This window comes from Herpailurus yagouaroundi, unplaced genomic scaffold, assembly GCF_014898765.1.
Source record: "Herpailurus yagouaroundi ecotype Mexico unplaced genomic scaffold, PumYag 140, whole genome shotgun sequence".
NCBI lineage: Eukaryota > Metazoa > Chordata > Mammalia > Carnivora > Felidae > Herpailurus > Herpailurus yagouaroundi.
The window spans coordinates 16829270-16849370 of NW_024412395.1; the positions used below are offsets into that span (position 1 = coordinate 16829270).

General features: G+C 40.1%; 1 protein-coding gene across 7 annotated transcripts in view; it reads right to left on the bottom strand.

The window, feature by feature from the left end:
• NCKAP5 (NCK associated protein 5) overlaps window positions 1-20101 on the bottom strand; it is a 983894-nt gene that overhangs the window by 705158 nt on the left and 258635 nt on the right. The window contains exon 1 of one of the 7 annotated variants that reach the window (XM_040474894.1): window positions 2000-2206. The exons of the other annotated variants lie outside the window; for them this stretch is intronic. The gene's annotated coding sequence lies outside the window, so the exon portion shown is untranslated. Of the gene's footprint in view, window positions 1-1999; window positions 2207-20101 lie in introns of those variants that run through there. 7 annotated transcript variants of the gene reach the window in all.

Genomic DNA, 20101 nt, shown 5'->3' on the forward strand with positions numbered 1-20101 from the left:
TGTAATAAGTCTGTCAGTGAATTTTTAAAAGCACACAACTTTAATAAATACAGTAGAAATGTTACAGCAACCTTCTTAAATTCTTAGTAAATGCTGCAGCAAAGCCTTTGCCACCAAGTACACTATTTAAAATTCACTAGACAAGTAGGAAATAAATTATTCCCATTATCATTCTTTACCTGGATCAAAACTGGGAGGAAAAGCAAAGGGAAAACACTCAACCGAAGTATTTCACATGAAGAACCTTGAGGTCGAACAAAGGAAGTTAGAAAACGGGGTTACAGAGCAACTTCAAAATCTACCTGGCCAGACATCCAGTGCCCCCCCTTATTTACTCAGAAATAATTCACAGACCACCTACTATGTGCAAAGCAGTGTGAGCGTTAGACTGAAGGCAACATTCTGAGTGTTCCAAGGAGTGCATATGACGTATAAAGACAGCTGACTTAAGGGCAGATGGAAAGCAGGGTAACAACGAGGGACGTACAGCTGGCCAGGATGAGTGAAGGGGCCAGCAAAGCTAAAGGCCCCAAACCAGCCTTGGTACCACAAGTCAAGTGCAAGCTCTGACCCAGGCAGGAAGCAGGACGTCGGCCTGTGCCAGTGGTTGCTTTTACAAACTGCCCTGAAAGTCAACAATCACAGGGAAGCCAACCTTGGGCAAACCCAGGGTTTCTCAGGATGTGTCGTTATATGTACCCCAGGGGGGTTTGTGGGATGCCTGCAAGCAGCTCACAGAAGAATATATTTGTATCTTAATAGCTATGTATTTATTTCAGTGTTTATCAGAAAAAACATATAAATAAATAAAACTAACTTTTTATAATAGTTTTATGATGAGATCAACCTCATGATTTCATTAATTTTCGTGCTTCTAGTTATATCAAGAAAAAATATAAAGAACAATTGTACAGATAATATAAATAAAAAAGCTATAAGTGAATGATGGTGCCGGTCTTACATATAGAGATCAGAAAGATTATACTGAAATGACTGATGTTTGGAAAAATGGGAACTTAACCAAAGTGGGAAGGCATGTCAGTAGAACTGAAAAAATCTAATGTTAGTATCAAAATGATACACTCGGAGAGGTTTTCTTCTGCTTTCCAGATCAATTTCAGATACAAACCTATCTGAATTCTTATGTAAACTTCCAAATTTTCACAGAATAAACAGTTTGGAGAATCTGAATCCAACTTCTTAGCTCCCATCTGCCAATTTTTGCATCCAATTGCATAAAGTCAGACCGGAAGGGGTGTCTTCCCTCCAGAGCATACAAATCACAGCTTGGGGCTGGGGCCCCAAGAGTGGCAGGTGTAATTAACCTGGCCGACCTTCCTCCCCAGGCCTCCTCGTCCCGGCACAGGGAGAGGCCCACAGCCGGGAAAGGGTATCACAGGAAAGCAGCGTGTGTGCCACCGAGGAAATTAATTGAAAAGAACAAAACCTCCCTCCATTCTATCTCACCCCGATTCAGAACATCTTAATTGCAGAGAGCCTAAGCTCATTAAGTGCGGCTCAACGGTTGTCAGAAGATTATCAAGTATTAAATTTAAAACCTATATAGTCTTCACGCCTCCTGATAAAAGTTTGTAAGGGTATTTTTTCAGAAGCCCTGTCTGGAATGACTGTGCAGTGGTGATTTGCTAAGGAGCTTATCCTACCAATGCGGGTGTGAGTAATTTGTTTCTAATTATTTCAATAAATGGGCTATATAAGAAATCCGAATAACAAAGTAACTTATGCCACAGAAGAATAAATCCTGGTGCTCTCAATGTCCAGATAAGTAACCATGCTATTAAGAGCTGCCTCGTAGATAATTGTAGTTTTGTATAAAGAGAACTCTATTTACATAATATGTCAAAGGTGTCTAACGCAAAATAGGGTTTACATATAACCTTGTTGAATCTGCAGAATGAATTCATATTCCACCCTTGCATTGGTCAAAAAACATTATTTCACACTCCATCGCCCTAACAAATAAATTAATAAAGCTTACCACTATTCCTGTAAATCCCGATATGTGTATCTCTCTGGATTCAATATAACAACAACTTCTTAGTCTTGCCCTTGCATGTCCTTTGAAGCACTCAGAGAGAGAGAATTATTCTCCAGACTGCCCCACCCTGCATCTGACCTCCAGATGTATTTCACCAAACTGGATTCTGGCCAATGCTGGGGAAGAAATCTCAAGGCCAGTGATGGCCTCATTCTTTCTTGTCAAACGAAGGAGGAAAGTTACCAGGATTCTCTCCTTCTCTTCTTAAAAACCTACAAAATACCAGGTTTTATATTTCCACAGTAAAATTCTAGTAAAGCACCCCAGGCTCTTTATCTTTACGTGGTTGTCAGGGCAGGGACAGTGGCCTTCTCATTTATTCTCCTTTATAACCCTAGTGTCTGGAACATGTGGATAGATGTTCACTACCTGGCCCATAGTTGGTGCTCAATAAATACGTATAGGATAGATGAACAAGCATTATTAGTGCTGTATCCCAGATATGAAGAAACAATCCATTGTGATATCAGGACAGCTCAAAGGTCTGTAAAATTCATGAGGCCTGTATTTACCAGGCATCTCAAACCTGTCTCTGTGTAAGGTATTTTGTAAGACATAAAAGAATAAAAATTGCGATTTACAGTCAGATCGAGGGAACCAGCTGAACACAACTAAAACACTGGCAAGCAAACGGTTTATGCACTTATTTGGAAATATGTTTCAATATTATAAGTGTCAAAAAGCAAAGAACAGAAATATGGAAGAGAAAGGAGAGAGGAAATCTCGCTTTGGGCTCCTTTGAATCTCATCCTGCAGGACTTAAAACCTAATTCCCACTTTTAGAAAGGAAAAAACCTATGTTTGTTTTTCCCTCTAAAATCTTTATCTGTTGTTTATGCTGTTGTTTATGTTTATATAGACAGACAAGATTTACACAAGCACAGGAAAAGTCCAAACTGTTCACACTGATTAATGATGTTATTAAAGTGAGGGCTAGGACTTGGAGAGGGTACTATTTCACCTTCTATTTTATGTATTTCTGCATTGTCGGAATTTCTAACAATGAGTAAGTATCATTTTTTATAGTTAAACAAAACAATTACAAATTTAAAAGGAAAACTACAATTAAGTAACTACATTTTATGGTACATATTGAGCATTCTAGGAGCTCAATAAAACATTAATTGTCCAGAATGCAATTAACCAAAGACCTCAATCAACTGGTATTTTTTACCGCATTATACTCTTAGGAAAAAAGAAGCAAGTCTTATAATTCATACCGAGAATTTAGGGAGCAGTACTGTTTGTCAAAAGAAATCAGTTTGAGGGTATGGCTAACTACCAAACATTCAGTTCCTCTAACTTATCTACCTCCATCTTTGTATGCAATTATGAGTGCTGTTTAGACATTTGCTATTTTATGTGTGGCCTCGGACAAGCAGTCTGTCAGAATCTCTGGCCCCACGCAGACCCACTGAATCAGAAACTCTGGGGGTAGACTCCAGGAATCTGAATTTTAACAAAATCCCCAGCTCATAGATATGTACATGAATGTTGACAAGCACTAGTACAGAATATTAACCCTGAGTTGCTGCATGATTCTCAATCCACAAAGAAGGACATATTTATTTCCATTATATTGTCCTTTTAAAAACAGAAAAGTAGGCATTTTATATTTTCTGCAGGAACACTAAACAGTATTAACCGATAAACAAAATGAACTAGACACATAGTCATCCATCTCTTATTATTCCACAAAATTGTTGGAAATGACATTAGAACTTAACACAATAAAAGATAGTGGAAAACTCCTGCTCCAAAACCACTCTGTGAAAAGTACAATCCTGCAATTACTTTCTTAGCCACTAAACAGTGCTCATGCATTGTCAGGACAAACAAATACCAGATCCCAGAACTGGGACAACAAGGCATGGCACTTAACATGATACCATTCCCCATTCCACACCAATGACAGACATTACCAATCAATCATGGCACTTTATCCTTCCAGCCAAGATGGTGCATCAGAATCCTCAACAGAGTACCATAGTTAACCATGGCCCATGAATCAATATTAGCATTTATGAGGAAATATTTATCTATATTTAAAAATTGCTAGAAATGATAATAGCCTGATTAAGGAATGGTAAATGAAGGATCTGTAATTTAAGGTCCCCCTGTGTAAACAAACCAAATGAGATTACAAACTGGCCAAAGATTATCCTCTGTATCTAAAACATACTTATCTTCATTCTCCAAACTGTTTGATTACAGAAGATAAAGATTAGCAATTAGAATCAATGATATTCTAGACCCAGAAGGACTCTTAGAGACCATCTAGCTCAGCTGTTTCCATTACACAGGAGGAAATATTGACCTAGAGAAATCACACTGGCCAAGTCACACAGCCATCCTACCAGTGGCTCTTGTGGTAGGATGAACTGGGCATAATATGCATACAGATTTGGAGATAGAGGACAATATCATCCTCTAGTCTAGGGATGAACCAAATTCATGTAATGGTACACTGTTCTTGGTAGTACAAGCCCATCCTCAGCCATCATCAGGTGGAGTAGAGATAAGCTACAAAATGGCAAGTTCCACCAGGGGGCACTGCACAGCTACTTCTGGAAGTCTTGTAGGAAAGGGCACCAGGAAGGAATTTCACAGGTCAGCTTTGAGGCTATATTTGCAGAACATCTGTTCTTAGGTCTCCCAACGATACTCAGACTAAAGACGTCCAAAACAAACTCATGGTTGGCACTGTGTACCTGTGCCAAAGCAGCAACAACAAACCTAGTCCCACTCTTCCAGGTAGTTCTCTCTCAAAGAAACCACTATTTATACAGTTATGCCTGATGGAAGACTAGGGGTCGTTCCTGGTTCCTCCCTTTCCCCAACCTAAATCCAATCAACAACGCCATAAATTTTATCCCTAGATATTTTGGGAATTAGACCCTTCTATGTCCCCCATTACTTGGGTATCCTTGAATGCTGCCTTCTCTTGCCTAAAATTCCACAGCAGCTCATTAGCTGGTCTTCTCTTACTTACTATGCTCTTCTCCCCAGTCTGTTCACCATTTAATGGCCAGAGTGATTTTTTCAAATCAAAATTCTGTGTCACTCTCCTCCACTTAAAACCATTCAATACCTTCTCATAGGTTTTAAGAAGACGCTCAAGTCTTTGCAGAATCTGACCCCCTCCATCTTTCTTGCCTTGCCCCTAAATTTTCCCCCAACCTTCTGCACTCCAATACACTGGTCTCTCAGTTTCCTGGCTCTTCATTACTTCTTTTACCACAGGGTCTTTATACATGCTACCTCCTCTTTATTTTCCATCCTTCACACATCAGTTCCAGGCTCACTTCCTCAAAGAAACCTTTTTAGACTCCCCAGTGTAGGTCACTCCTCTACAATATATTCTCATGGGTAAGTATTTGTTTCCTTGGGAGGACTTACATGAGTTTACAATTATATATTCATTAGTCTCCTCACCCACCAACCTGTTCTCAGTTGTCTGCAGACTCCATGAAAACAGATCCATTCTGCTCACTGTTTCATCCTCAGTGTCTAATCAGACACTGACACATAGTAGACATCCAGCAAATACTGAGTGAATGAATGAATGAGTGAAGGCTTGGTGTTTTAGCTCATACTACTGCTCATGAAGCAACCAATAATCATTTGCAGCTTCCAGGCATGTATGAGAGTCAGGAATTCTAGGATTTCTGAGGAAAAACAGCTTCTTAGCTATAGCAGTCATTCATAAAGCTTATCATCATAATTCTTCTGCAAATGGCCTGTGCCTGAGAGCGGTATCTATCCTAAGCTCCAAGAGAAGCCATTTCTCTGGGTTCAGACATCACTGCCATGATATCTTATATCCTGTCATCTCAGACTGATTCTCCCTTTCAGGTATCAGCCTCACAATGTGAGGCAGAAATGCCAAGTATGTAAGCACCAAGTTAGTCTCAGGCATGGGATAACGATGAACCTGAGAACTGTCAGCAAAAGAACATACCAGGGGGCAGATCCTAATGCTCTGGTACTTGTGAGAGACTCATCATGGAAGGTCAACAGAGAACACAAGGTGTTCCTGCTCTATACCATAGTCTTAAGGCAGTTTCTAATATTCAAAACTGATAATTAACTATACTGAGTAATCCACATATTTCTGAAGTATGCCACAGCCAAGTGGACCAAAGTGTTTTCTAGAGAGTCGAAACAATTGGAATGTATGCTTTTGCGCTTGCTCATACATTCATGTGGCTCGCTCTCTCTCTCCCAACCCCACTGACCCTCATGTTCACTTGCTCGGGTTCTCTCTCTCTCTCTCTCTCTCTCTCTCTCTCTCTCTCTGTGTGTGTGTTCTCATTTTCCAAAGAACTCTAATGTTGAACAATGAACGAAATGTGTATCATACAAAATTACTTTTCTTTTACAGAGAACGTCTAGGGACTTGTTCTGCAACAAGAGAATCTTGAAACTGTAATTAACGTTCAGTTAATTCAGTTAACAACCTGAATTATGGTACGGCTTTCAGGTCACCTAAATTATGCTTTGATTAGAACAGTTCCCCTATTTGGAAAATACTGGAAGCATCTCAATCAAATCCTCAGCAAAGACACCTTCAACCTTATCTCCAACAAATTCCCTCACTAAGAATGGTAGCTACTGTTCACATGGTGACACTTGTCTATTACTAAAAATATGAAAAGAAATTAGGTGCCCTGTGTGCAATTCCTGGCAACCTGGCCCCCTGCTGTCAATCCCTGTACACACACCTGTACACATACCAATATCTTATAGGAAAAGACCACGTTTGGTACCCTTCAGGACCCACGATGGGGAAGACTGCTTCCAATGTCTTCTACTTTACAACTGGAGACTAATTTAGTCCCTGGAAATGTTGTGGGTTCTAGTCAGTCATGACTAGGTCCTTGACTTTCTGGTTTAAAGTACCTATTATATGCATATCAAAGAGGACATAAAGCTACATCTACATGGCCTGATGCATCGAGGAACATGGGCCTATTTCCATACTAGTTCCTCCTTTTAATCCAGCTCCCCAGTTTTCCTCAAAATCTTTGCCTTCTTTCTTATGGAATATGTTCTTTCTAATTGTAATTTTCCCATTTTCCAAAACTACAACACTCCTTGTTTTTTTCTTGGCTACTTTTCCATTTCCCAGTCAGGACTTCCATCTCCTCCTTGCCCTTCCCAAATGACTTCTTATTTCCTCTAAAGCATTAGTTCTACACGCTGGCTGCATGTCGGAGTCACTTACAGATGTAAAAATACACTCACACGTGCATGCACCTATGTGTCGGCCCCACACTAGAACAATTAGGTCAGTACTCTGGGGAATGAAGTGCGGTCACTGATAATTTTGTAGGCCTTTCAGTGATTCCACTCATATACTCAGGGGTGAAAACCTCTACCTTACAATTTGTTTACCTAATTATACCTTTTAACTTTCATTCACATACTCAGAACTTATTTATCAATAATTTATTCATTTTTGCTTATTGAAAACTCCATAGGTATCATTTTGTTAGACACTGAGAATGGCTAGATATATAGATGTATCTTTGATGTTGATGTTCTGAATATTTCTATCCTCAGTCTCCATGTTCTTCTTACCTGTACTCCCTACTCCTCACCTGTGACAGCTCTCTGCCTTTATCATGATGCCAACTACCTTCTACTTCCTGAGAGCTCTAAATATTTAGTCCAGACACTCACCCTGATATTCAGACTAGGATATCTAACTACATATTGGACCTGTTGATTTGAGTGACCTATGGACAAGTCAAATTCAGCATGTCAAGAAAAGGTTCTGACTTCCCCCTGAACTCACTCTTCTTCCTACATCCTCTTAGTTGGTGGTCCCATCATCCAAGTTTAAACCTGAGAGTCTTGCTTCCTGTCCCTCTCTCCTGCACTCCCACCCCTCATGTAACTTTCGTGTTGTCTCCAAAACTTTGTGTTCGTCCACACTGTCAGTGCCCAATGCCCTAATTCTGGCTACTGATGGGTATCCCTGCCCATATTTTGCTAGCTACAGTCCCATCTTCAGCAGAATCACCAGAGTAAGTAGTCTAAAGGGAAAATTGACTCATGCCACTGGTTTTCCTTCATTCCTAAGTAAAATGTAAGGTCCTTAACCTGGCATACAATGGCCTCCAAGATCTGATCCTACACAACTCTCCAGCCACTACTAGCATGGATTACTAACCCACAATTAAGGCTATTACAACACAAAATGGTGTACAGCTTCCATTTGTCAGCAGGGATCTTTCTCACTCCCACCCCCAACATTCCATTCAGTCACCTCAGTATGCAAAATTCAGCACCACCTACCCCTACACTCTTCGGTTAATTATATTGCCCTTATATTAAGTGCATATCTCAAACAATATACCACTATTTTTTTAATGGTATAATAACCTAACTTTGTTTCGATCTGCCCAGTTACATGGTGAACTCCGTAACTACAGTAACTACAACTGTATTATTACTGTTTTTGTTATTTTTTCTTTATATTTTCAAAATGTAGCATAATGGCTAGTATGTCTCAAGTACTCAGTAGCTACTTATGAAATGAATGAAAACTTCCCACCCTTAAGAAGCTTAAAATTTTTAAAAATATTATTTTAACTTTTATGTTCATTTATCAAATTTCAGACATAGTTTCTTTGCTCTCTAACTTTAAAAATGTACCCCCAAAGCCCATTACACTCAAATACAAATAAGACCATTTAAATCTACCTCACTATAATTTTCCAGGAATATGGAGGGATCATATATACTACTAAATTATACGATTGATGTAAAATGACACTCTTGGGAAGCAACAGAGCTTAAAACTGCCTTGGTGCTTTTCATAATTTAAATGTCTTGCAGAAAAAGTTCCCAGCAGAGGATGGAGTCTACAGTCATCTCCATATGGAAACCAAGTTACACAATCAGACAAATATTGAGGCTGGTCAGCCGAATTGAGTGATATTGACCGACCTGGTCCCGCATTCAAGTCAATGAGTGCTTTTTGGAAACTAGACTTTTGGATGGTATACCAAATATGTGAATGAGTAGAGTAGAGCTTTCCTGAGGAGGAATTACAAATAAGCTTATTTTATTAGTGATTCAAGCCCTGAGTAATAAACTCAGTTTGACCCTGTCAAAATCCTACATCTAGCAGCATTTTGAGAATTTGTTGGTTCCACTGCTTCATTCCAAGTTGTTTGTAGTTTAGTTGAGCACACGGAAGCTTTCAGTTATCAAAAATGTGCTTAAATATGCACATCATTTCACATTCATCTGCACCTGCCTAGCAGTCATCACCAGAGGCCCAGGAATATTCAGGGAACCACTGAACTGTGAGCAATAGTTAATAAAAAAATTCCTGCAGTTTTAATTACAAACAAAAACCAAGCATGTTTCGACTCTATAAAATGTATCTGGAGTATCCAGGGAGCTGCTGCTGTTTACAACCACACATAAATTATATTCATCTTTCACATTGAGTTAGCGCAGCATCACAGATACACGGATAGATAAAGCCAGCAGGATTCAGTATCATAAAAATATTAGTTCTACCACCTGTTTCAGGAATTTTCTGGAACAAATATAAACTAACAGACAATTTACTCATCTTTCCTATCATGGGGATTTTTTTTTAAGTCATCTTCCTATCCATGGAACTAAACAAAGTACTACTAAGAACCTTGATGCTATAAATATTGAGAAGTAAAATTTCTGTGCATTATCCAAAAATCATTAAGGGTAGGAAGAAACCAAGAAGTAAGCCAAACATCACAGATTATCCTTCCTTTTGAGCTCGGACTACCAAGAATCATGGTGAAAGATGTCTAAGATTCTTATCAGGGCTTTAGGTCTCCATTTGCTTATTCCTTCATTTATCATGTATTTGTGACCAGGTCTTGTACTGGGCACTCAGCACACAAAGGCAAGTTAGAAAGGTCTCTGCCTTCTTTGGAGAGATGCCCTCTGTATAATGGGTGATTCACACAAGCAATCACACAATTGGGTAAATGTGAGGATGAAGACATGCCTCTTTTACTCACGTTTTCAACAAATATTTGGACTTGAGTTTTAGAATTCAGACACTGTATGAGGCACTAGTGAACTAAATCCAGTGCTTGCCTGTGAATTGTTTATGAAAGGTGTTCACACAGTAAATACACAATTACAAAATAGTGAGATTGGGCCAGGGTAGGCCAAGTACACGGGAACATCTGTCAAGGTCCCCCAGTTCAGACACAGGGGTCAGGGAAATTCTGAGAAATGGAGCATCCAAGACAAGAGCTAAGAATGGACATGCACTAGTCTGATGGAGGAGGTGGTGGGTGTGGGGATGAGGGCAACAGGGAGAGGGAGCTGCATGTCAAGGGACCTCAATGCCAGAAGAACGTACGCACTGTAATGATTTAAAGACTAAAGTTGGGATTATACTACTTACGCCAAAGAGTTTTTGTATGGCAAAAGGAACATGAGATATTACAATTCCTTAATATAAGATTTGTAAATGATTATTCAAACCTGGCAAGGGAATCCAATAAATAAGAATCTGGGGGGAGGAAGCTCAGAAAACACATAACAAAATTAGATCACATAAGGGGAAAGGCAACTCGATTCATCAAAAATGTCACCAGAAAGGTGTGAGGAGAAAGCAGACCAAAAAATTATGAATCGTCAGCCTCAAAGTTAAGCCCAGGAAGATAGGATCAAAGCTTTAAATCACATGTGAAAACGCCTAACCCAGAGCCTGGGACAGAAATATTTAAAAGGTAGATTTATTTACCTGGTCTTGAGATGATAGGAGGCACCATTCCTACTATTCCACTTGAAATGCTAAATGAGAGAAATGAATACTTAGCAGTATGCCTGCCGATATGTTGGCTGCTATTGCTGTCACTGCTGTTGGTACTGTTATTATCAGCTATGAGAAACCAGTTAATAATTTAGACAGTGTATTAGTTCAGCTAGGAAGGGCATTTCTTACTTCAGGAACCAACAGTTCAGGCTCAAATATTAAAGCTTTTGAAAGGGGTGTGGAGGGTACCCAGGCTGGGGTGTGAAGAGCATGCTCTGTCCTCCTGAGAGAGATGGATGAACTGGAAGAATTATGTAACTAACTCAAGGTCGACCACAAACTTTTATTCACAGAAACACCCTTCAACACTATGAGGAGGACCCTTCCGTTCATATAGATATAGTAGCTGGGGCTGAATATTACCTTGAAAATACCCAAGCCTTGTTTGGGTCAGAACAGATAAGATCAATAAGCCCTTTGCATTGAAAGGTATTGATTACCATTTGGCCTTGTGGTTAACATGCAGGAGAGAGACTGAGCATCTAGTCATTATTTAAGTTGTGTGTATAAATATTTCAAGGAGATTCATAGAATTATCAGATCATTGTGTAGTCACTTCTGTTAGTTTCCAGGAAAAGAATCCTGTGTTCATCCACACATCTTCTATTCTCCTTAAGACCCAAACTGCCACATACATAACAAAGATAAATTATCCCCCTACTCAGCACACCATTTTCCTAAGCCTACCCCCTCCCCGTTTTCTTTCTCTTTCACCTTCCCCATTCATTGGCTGTGAGTGTATCATGGAGGAATAACTGAATTACCAAGACATGAAAAATCCAACAGACAGGGCCAGCGAGGTCAGCAAGCTGAGGAAGGTTGTAAATATCCAAGTTGGAGTTTAATCAAAGTACATAAAGTTCAGTGAACTTTGTCTATTCCAGTAAAAGGGAGAAACAAAATTATTAGGCATAAAGCGAAACCCCAGCTAAATGAACAACATCATAAGGGCTTTTTCAGTTTTTCAGGCACTTGCATTTACCTGGCCTCAGGGTCTCCCCGCTGAGCTAAGCCAAGCTGGTTTTCACTGAATAAGATTTGCTTATCCCAGGCTGATGGTTTCCTTTTCCAAACCCACAGTGGAGCCCAAATGCATCTCACATTGTATGCAGACACCCAACATGGGTTTCAGGATATTTATCCTTGGCTTCTAAGCATGTGAGTTAAGATACATGGTGTATTAGCTTGCTAGAATGGCAGAAACAAAGTACTACAAACTAGTGGCTTAAACAACAGAAAGTGCTTTCTCACAGTTGTGGAGGTCAGAAGTCAGAGATCAAGGTGTGGGCAGCACTAGTCCCCTCTGAGGGCTGTGGGGGAGAATGTGTCCCATGTCTTTCTCCCAGCTTGCAGTGGTTTGCTGACATCTTTGGCATTCTTTGGCCTGTAGATGCATTACCACATCTCTGCCTTTATCTTCACATGGAGTTCTCCCCGTGTGTGTCTGTCCACATTCCTCTTTTTTTTTTTTTTTTTTTTTTTTTTTAATAAGGACACCACTCATACTGGATTAGGGCCCATCCTAATGACCTCATTTTAAATTGACTACTTGTGTAAGACCCTGTTTCCACACAAGGTCACATTCTAGAGTGCTGAGAGTTATAACTTCAATCTAATAATGGAAGTAAGTAGAAATTCTTTTAAATACTATGAATTTTTAGGGGACACTATCCAATCCATAATACACAGTAACAACTTTACCATTATCATTATTCAGCTGAGTCTAATAATGGGAAAGACACAGGCTTGTAGTTAAAAGGACTTAGCTTGAAATTCTGCCCTGTCACATGCTCTGAGCTTCCCTACCACGTGAGACAGAGAGAAAATCCCTATCATCCAGGAATAATGTGAAGAAGAAGCAGGGAAAGCAACTTCTATAAAGAAGTAATGACAAACCTTGCACATTACAGATCACTGACAACCGTTTACACCCAGCTAAAATAACCTGCCAAGTCAGACCACTCTTTCAATAAACATAAGACAACAAAATCAAACTTATTTATTTCCTTGTGAAAAATGAAACCTCTTAAAAATAGTTTCAAAAAAAAATCTCTCAACTCTCTTTGTTTACCTCTGAGACTCCAAATACCCCTTTTTCCTATAATAAAGGTTTTTATTTATGGTGGTTCACCCAACTGTATAGAAAGCAATCCAAAGTAATCCTTTCTGTTTGCCTTTTTATATTTGAGTTTTTCTGATTCTTTGATTACAAACTCTTGGAATGGAAGAACAGTGTATTCAGTGATATATGAAAACATGTTCCAAAGATAGTCTTTTTATTGACTACCTTCTCTATGTAATTCAATGGGAATTTAGTGAAATCGTTAAGGGCACCTCTGTTTTTAAGTGCACTGTCTACTGGGGTATTATTGTTGCCTCTGTTAGGCAGAAGCCAGACATGAGCAGTGAAAGGAATGCCCTGAGGTAGAGTCCCATGTCCTTGAAGGGGAATGATAGAGACCCGAGCTGGAGGCAGGCAGGGTGATGAATAAACTACATATCAAAGACGTGGGGGTACAACATCCTGACCTGTGGCTGACAGATCAAGAGCCACAGGTGCAGAACACGTGCTCTTCTCTTCCACCTGTCAGGTATCCCCTAAACTCATTATAATGAATTTTCATGGCAGGTACAGCAACCCCATGGAGAAAGGCTACCTTGACCTGACAGTTCTGATACAAACCTGATACAAAAACTCCCCCTCGCAACCTGTGGGAGGAGGCCCCCAAATGATTGGAAGCAGCCTCCATTAGAGACTACCCCACTCTTCATTATAGCTCCTCCCAACCCAGAAAGACCCAGCCAATTCCAAAACAACCTAGGGGCTGGTTCCACCTAGGAACCTCCTCCTCTATCCCACCTTGAGAGTGTGCTTTTGCTTTAATAAACTGCTTTGTGTTTGCCATTTCCTTCTATCTCTATTCTGAGCATGGAACCCCACATAAATCTTCTCGTGGGGAATCCAAGGACCCAGACCTCCATTCGTACAATGCACACTCTCCCACTGGTAACACCTCTATCCTTATTATCTAAATCTGCTTACAGAAAAACCATTGGTGCATTTCTGGGGATTAAGTAATAAAGTGCTCTGGGGCTGCTAGGTAATATCAGGCAGGTTGTAGACTGCACAAGAGTGCCTCAACATAACCACTGTCAATTTTTATACTTATTATGACAATTCTCTAGCAGATAGTTGCAAAATCTTGTTCTACTATAAATGTGTAAATTATAAAAAATTTGTAATCTGTACAACAAGGGATGATTTCTAAAATTTGTATAAGGCAATGCCTGGGCTAACTTTGTCCTTGCTGCTGGTAATGCTTCCATGTAACTCTTTCAGGCTATTCTCAGGCAAGAAGATTGAAGCCAGAGGAAAAGAGCCCGGTGCCATCTTTAGCACCCGTCATTGTGAGGAACTGAACTGGAGAGAATCTTCTGAAGAGTCCCGTATCAGGGTCGGCTTCCACCTTAGTGTCAGCTGCTGGAGGACGATTTTAGTCAGGACGGTGTCCTGCGGGAGCGGTGAGTCTGCTGCCCATCAATGGTGCTCACCAGAGAGATGAAGGAGCTAAAATATGAAGTTCTTTTTGGCAAATTTTCCACTTTCTGGTCCCCACAGAGCAGCAGAAATCTGATCCCTGCAGAACTGACAACTGTCTTCACAACTTAACTTTCTGGGGAACAACTGATGGAAGGTAGCATGTGGTAGAAATCTGGCATACTGGTATGTGATAAAGACCTTGATTTGGTACATTTTAACATATCAAAGAGAGATTTTTTTTTTTAATTTATTTTTTGTTTGTTTGAGAGAGAAGGGGTTGTGGGCAGAAGGGCAGAGAGGGAGAAGCAGGCTCCATGCTCTGCGTGGAGCCCAGCACAGGGCTCAGTCCCACAACCCCAGGACCATGACCTGGGCCAAAATCAAGAATCAGACACTCAACCGAGTGGGCCACCAAGGCACCCCAAAGGAAGAGTTTTTTATTGTCTCAGTACAAAATAGCAATCTGACCAATTAGGTCAATCGATGGAATCACTCTGAACCATATATTCTAAAACTTAATGAGCATAAGAAGTAGAAGAGGGGCACCTGGGTGGCTCAGTCAGTTAAGTGTCTGACTTCGGCTCATCTCATGGTTCGTGAGTTCAAGCCCTGCATTGGGCTCTGTGCTGATAGCTTAGAGTCTGGAGCCTGCTTCAGATTCTGTGTCTCCCTCTCTCTCTCTGTTCCTGTCCTGCTTGCACTCTGTCCTCAAAAAGCGAATAAATGTTAAAGAAAAAATATATTAAAAAGAATTTAAAAAAGAAGAAAAAGAGTTTGTTTTAAACAAATGCATACTGTAGGTGCAGAGTATAAAAAAGTCACAATAATAAATTTGCAGGGGTGGATAGCAAAATCATCTGATATATCAACACCGACGTAATTGGAGAAAAATGTGTGGGAGTGATTGAGAGCAAAGCACAGTGCATGGAGGTTTGTGAAAAGCAGAATGGAGAGACGGAAGCCCCTCAAGCTAAACAACTCCCCCAGCAGGAGCAGTGCAGAACACCATGGGGCAGATGGGAGGGAACAAGTTTTAAACACCTGATTCACAGTCTGCCAATAAAAAACATCGGGAGGCACAGTGTGAGAATGTGTAACATGGAGTTGGGCTGGGAGCTGCCATCACAGGTAATGGTGTCAAAAGTCACATAAACCAAGATTCTGCTACAGAGGCCAGTTTTCAAAGTGTAATGAAGAAAACGAAAAATTTGAGAAAGAAGGAGCCAAGTAGATATAAAGAAACAGATACAGACGATCAGAGGAGTATTAACACTGAGACCACCTTCCAGCTAACTGAGCGCTTCCTGAATCCCAGGGTCAATTCCTGCCAAGTGCATTTCCTTCCAGAGGGAGCCCCAGAACCTGGCCACAAAATGCCCTCACTCTTTATTCCAGCTAGCCTCAGTGAGTTTATGCTCCTTATAATCGCAGCTTTGTAACAAGAACTCCAGGAATGCCAGGCACAGGAGGATAAAGTCTGAGGGGGGCAGTGAAGGACAGTTCAAGGGGAGATGTCCCTGAGGGAGAAGGAGAGAACCAGGTTATGGTTTCTGCAGCCAGAAAAGATCCAGGGTTTTTACTGCACAGTTAAAGAATGACTCATTGGCCCTAAGATTAAAAGACCAGCTATCATTATGGAGCCAGAGGAAGGGTTGGGGGGGGGAGGTGATGGAGGGGCAGTAAGCAGCAGAGAGAGGAGAGCTCTCTTAAGATTCTGCACGTATTCATAGCAAGAATTCAAACTAGGGAAGTCCACTTCAGGATGTTTTTTTCAGCATTTTATATGAGGTTTTAATGCCTCCCCAACATTTCCAATGAAGAGAAATCCCCTTCAATAACAACACTTTCTGCAGATTATTAAAAGGGACAGTGTGAAAACTTCACTAATATTTAGAAATATATGTAGGAGAACTAACTTGATTCCTTCATCACATTTTCAAGTAACTGGTGTGGGCTCCATTTCTGACCACATAGCACAGTACAGATAGACTTTTGTGTATCAAAATTAATGAAAAAAGCGGGGATTTAGGGATCTCAGTAGTTCTCCCAATTTAAATACGCTTAAGTAACTGTGAAAACCGGTCAGTTTACACATAAAGTCATGCCAATTTAAAACAGAAAAGTTCCATTGATATTGACCACATTTTTGGCTCCTATTAAATTGCTACATAAATATATAAAGCAGGTCTGTAATACTATATGTCTGCAAAAACATATTTTTGGCAAACAGAAGTCTTTCCATTTTTAATTTCAATCTTCCTTACTCAGTATTCTTAAATATTTCTAAATTACTTTTGGTTTTAAGTATCTTCTCTGCCCTCCACTCCCCCCCCCACCCCACCACCCTTTCTCCATCTTGAATTTATTCATCCTTTTCTTTTACGGAGTCATGCATAAAATAGTTTGATATTCATGCAGATTGTAATTTCCGGTCTCTCAAAATCCAGCTTCCAGTTGTCAGTGGAGGAATATTTGAGGTGTAATGGTATGGGACAATGGTTAGAGTGGGTTGAATTGTGGTCCCCCCAAAAATACACCCATATCTGAACCCCTGGAATCTGTGAATGTGATCTCCTTTGGAGAAAGAGTCTTTGTGGATATAGTTAGGTTAAGGATCTCCAGATGTGATCATCCCATATGATGTGGAGGGCCATAAATCTAAAGGCAAACATCATAATAAGAGATACTCAGAAGACAGATACAGAGAGAAGAGAAGGGAGAAGGAGACCAGATGAAGAAGAAGGCAGAGACTGGAGGATAGCAGCCATCAGCCAAAGAAGGGCCAGAGCCACGAGAACTTCAAGGGGCAAGGAAGGAGTCTCCCTGTGGCCTTCAGAGGGAGGGGACCCTTGTTGATTTCAGGTGTCTGGCCTCCAGAATTGCAAGGCCAAAATTTGTGTCGTTTTAAGCCAAATGTACAGCAGCTCCAGGAAACTAATATAACGATTAAATGAGATCTCTTTATTTTTCATTTGCTTTTCATTAAACTTGTGAATCATACAAAATGCTGATATTTTTGCCAATATAACCCCTAGAATTATTAAAAATAAGGATATTGGAATAAAACATTAATAAAATCAGAAGCCAAGATAAAGTTTATTTCTGAATGCTGTTTAGTTTTAAAAAATCACAAAATGGTTTTAAACGGCAATGGTGTTTACATATTTATGCACTTTCTGGCTTAATGTTGTCAGCTGCCACAACAACTGAATGAAAGCTATAACCCATAAGAAAAGACCCAACTCCCTCTAGTTTTAATATATTCTGCAAAATAAGAACTGAATGAAGCCAGTAGAAAGTACAACATTAATGAGAGCCATGCTTTTGGTATCAGAATTAATATGTAGTTCAACTGAATTCCTACTATGTGTCAGGCACTGTGCTGGGAGGAGAAAGAGGTCTTATCTCTCTATTAAAGTGCATTTACTCTACTATGGGGATAGGTATATAAGTAAATTGGCTAATTTCTAAATTAATTAAATTCAGAATACAATGCCTGGGAGCTTTAGGAGATATCTCACCTTCAGTGCATTATCTAGTGATTCTGAGTCATTCTGTAATTTAAGACTAAAAATTAAACTCAAAATAACTGGTTTCAACATAATCCATATTGACAAAATCTGTAAAACATATTCAGAGATTAAAACATCTGACATCTTAAAATTGGGCAACCCCGGTAGAATACTGCATGTATATTAAAATACATATTTGAAATTGGTTTGGGGTTATTTGACTAATAACAATCCCATTAGTTAATTTAGGGCTATGTACACATCCTATGGCAATACAGTTAGCAATTTAAATACAAAGTAGCCCTGTTCAAAGTTAAGAGATTTAAATGTCTACAGAGAACAACTGGCCATATATATTATAGCATATTCTGCAATTGTTGAAAATAATGTCTATGAATATATTTTAATCACAGAAAATAATTATGAAATAATTCTATCACATTAAGTGATAGAATCAGAATACCTAGCTGCATCATGACCTCAACCAGGTAAAAATATGCATAGTAATTATCCCTGGGAATTTATATTATGTGTGGTCCTGGTAGTACCCAGAACAATTCTAGACAGATTGTTAAATAGTATTACACAATCAATTGTTGAATATCTACTCATCGTTTCCACAATGACAATTTTAGCATTTTTTAAATAAAGAAAATGATAGTCTATCCTCATTTGAACTAATAGGACCATGTTCTCAAGGAACCTAAAAGAAATGCTAATTTACAGATAAAATCCCCAAATCTGTGCCACAAATAAGGCCAAAACACCAGAACTATCCATGCTATCGTGTTCACTAATGCATGATACGTCACTATTAGAGTTGCAATCCATTGTCTCCCAGTAAAATGCAAATATCACCAGGGGAATCTCTGATCTGGAAGGTGACACCCTTGGACCATTGCATCCCATAGAGGAGACTTCCAGCTTTTGTGATCCAGGCACATCGTAAACTTTGGTATACATCTGCTGACATAGGTGCCTAATGAGAGGAAAGGCAGTTAGTGCGGTTATGTATATGGGGCACTTGGTAAGATAACAGTGAACCAAAGGAATCTGGAATGTGAGCTAAGTGCAGGTGTAGAGCAGGAATAAGTTCCAGACTTTTTTGCAGGAGGAGATGGGCCAGAACGAGGAGAATTTAGAAGTGGGACTAAGACAGGAAGACAGAAGAACAGGAAAATTTTTATTAGTAAGTCACAATTAAAATGGGGGAGGGTAACTAAGTGGTAAAGGCATCAGCCAGGCCAAATGAGAAGTAACAGCAGACATTTCTCATAGAAGAGATAGCGCAGCTCTGAAGGTCTGGGTTAGCATTTCTTTGGTTAGACTCATGGTAACTGGTGTATTCCCTCCACCCTGATTTTCAAGTCAGAGTTCTACCTGGGCTCTTATGGAAACCTCTTCCTTGCTTTTCACCTTCACTGGCTTCCATTGTCCATAGGGAAAATTATATCAAACACTTGGGCATTGCAAGGAAGGCTCTTACCTCTCTGAGCTCCTCTCTTCCTACACCTTCTCTTGGACCAAATGCACTAGTCTAATCTACTCGTGGCTTCCAAACCTGCCTTCCATGACCTCTCAAGTCAGCTCAAGGAAGGAGACTGTGAAATCCCTTATGCCTTCCAGGGGGGCCATACTGTCAGCCTCCGTCACAACCCATATAGTTTCATCAGGGATGCGTTAAAGATTTTTGTCTTTCAAATTAATAATCTGGAGCATTTTAGTTAGGATTCAATCCAGGAGGTTACTTCTGGTAGATGGATAGAGGAAAAGGCAGAAACCCTGGGTGTTCAGAAGGCCCCAGTGCCAAAGAAGGTGGATTCAACTTGCAGTGTTGTTCAAGCCTGACTGGCACCATGTGCATTCAAGCCTTCTGATGATACTGAAAGCAGATCCATTCAGAAAGGCCTCATGAGGGGCGCCTGGGTGGCGCAGTCTGTTAAGCGTCCGACTTCAGCCAGGTCACAATCTCGCGGTCCATGAGTTTGAGCCCCGCGTCGGGCTCTGGGCTGATGGCTCAGAGCCTGGAGCCTGTTTCCGATTCTGTGTCTCCCTCTCTCTCTGCCCCTCCCCCGTTCATGCTCTGTCTCTCTCTGTTCCCAAAATAAATAAACGTTGAAAAAAAAAAAATTAAAAAAAAAAAAAAAAAAAAA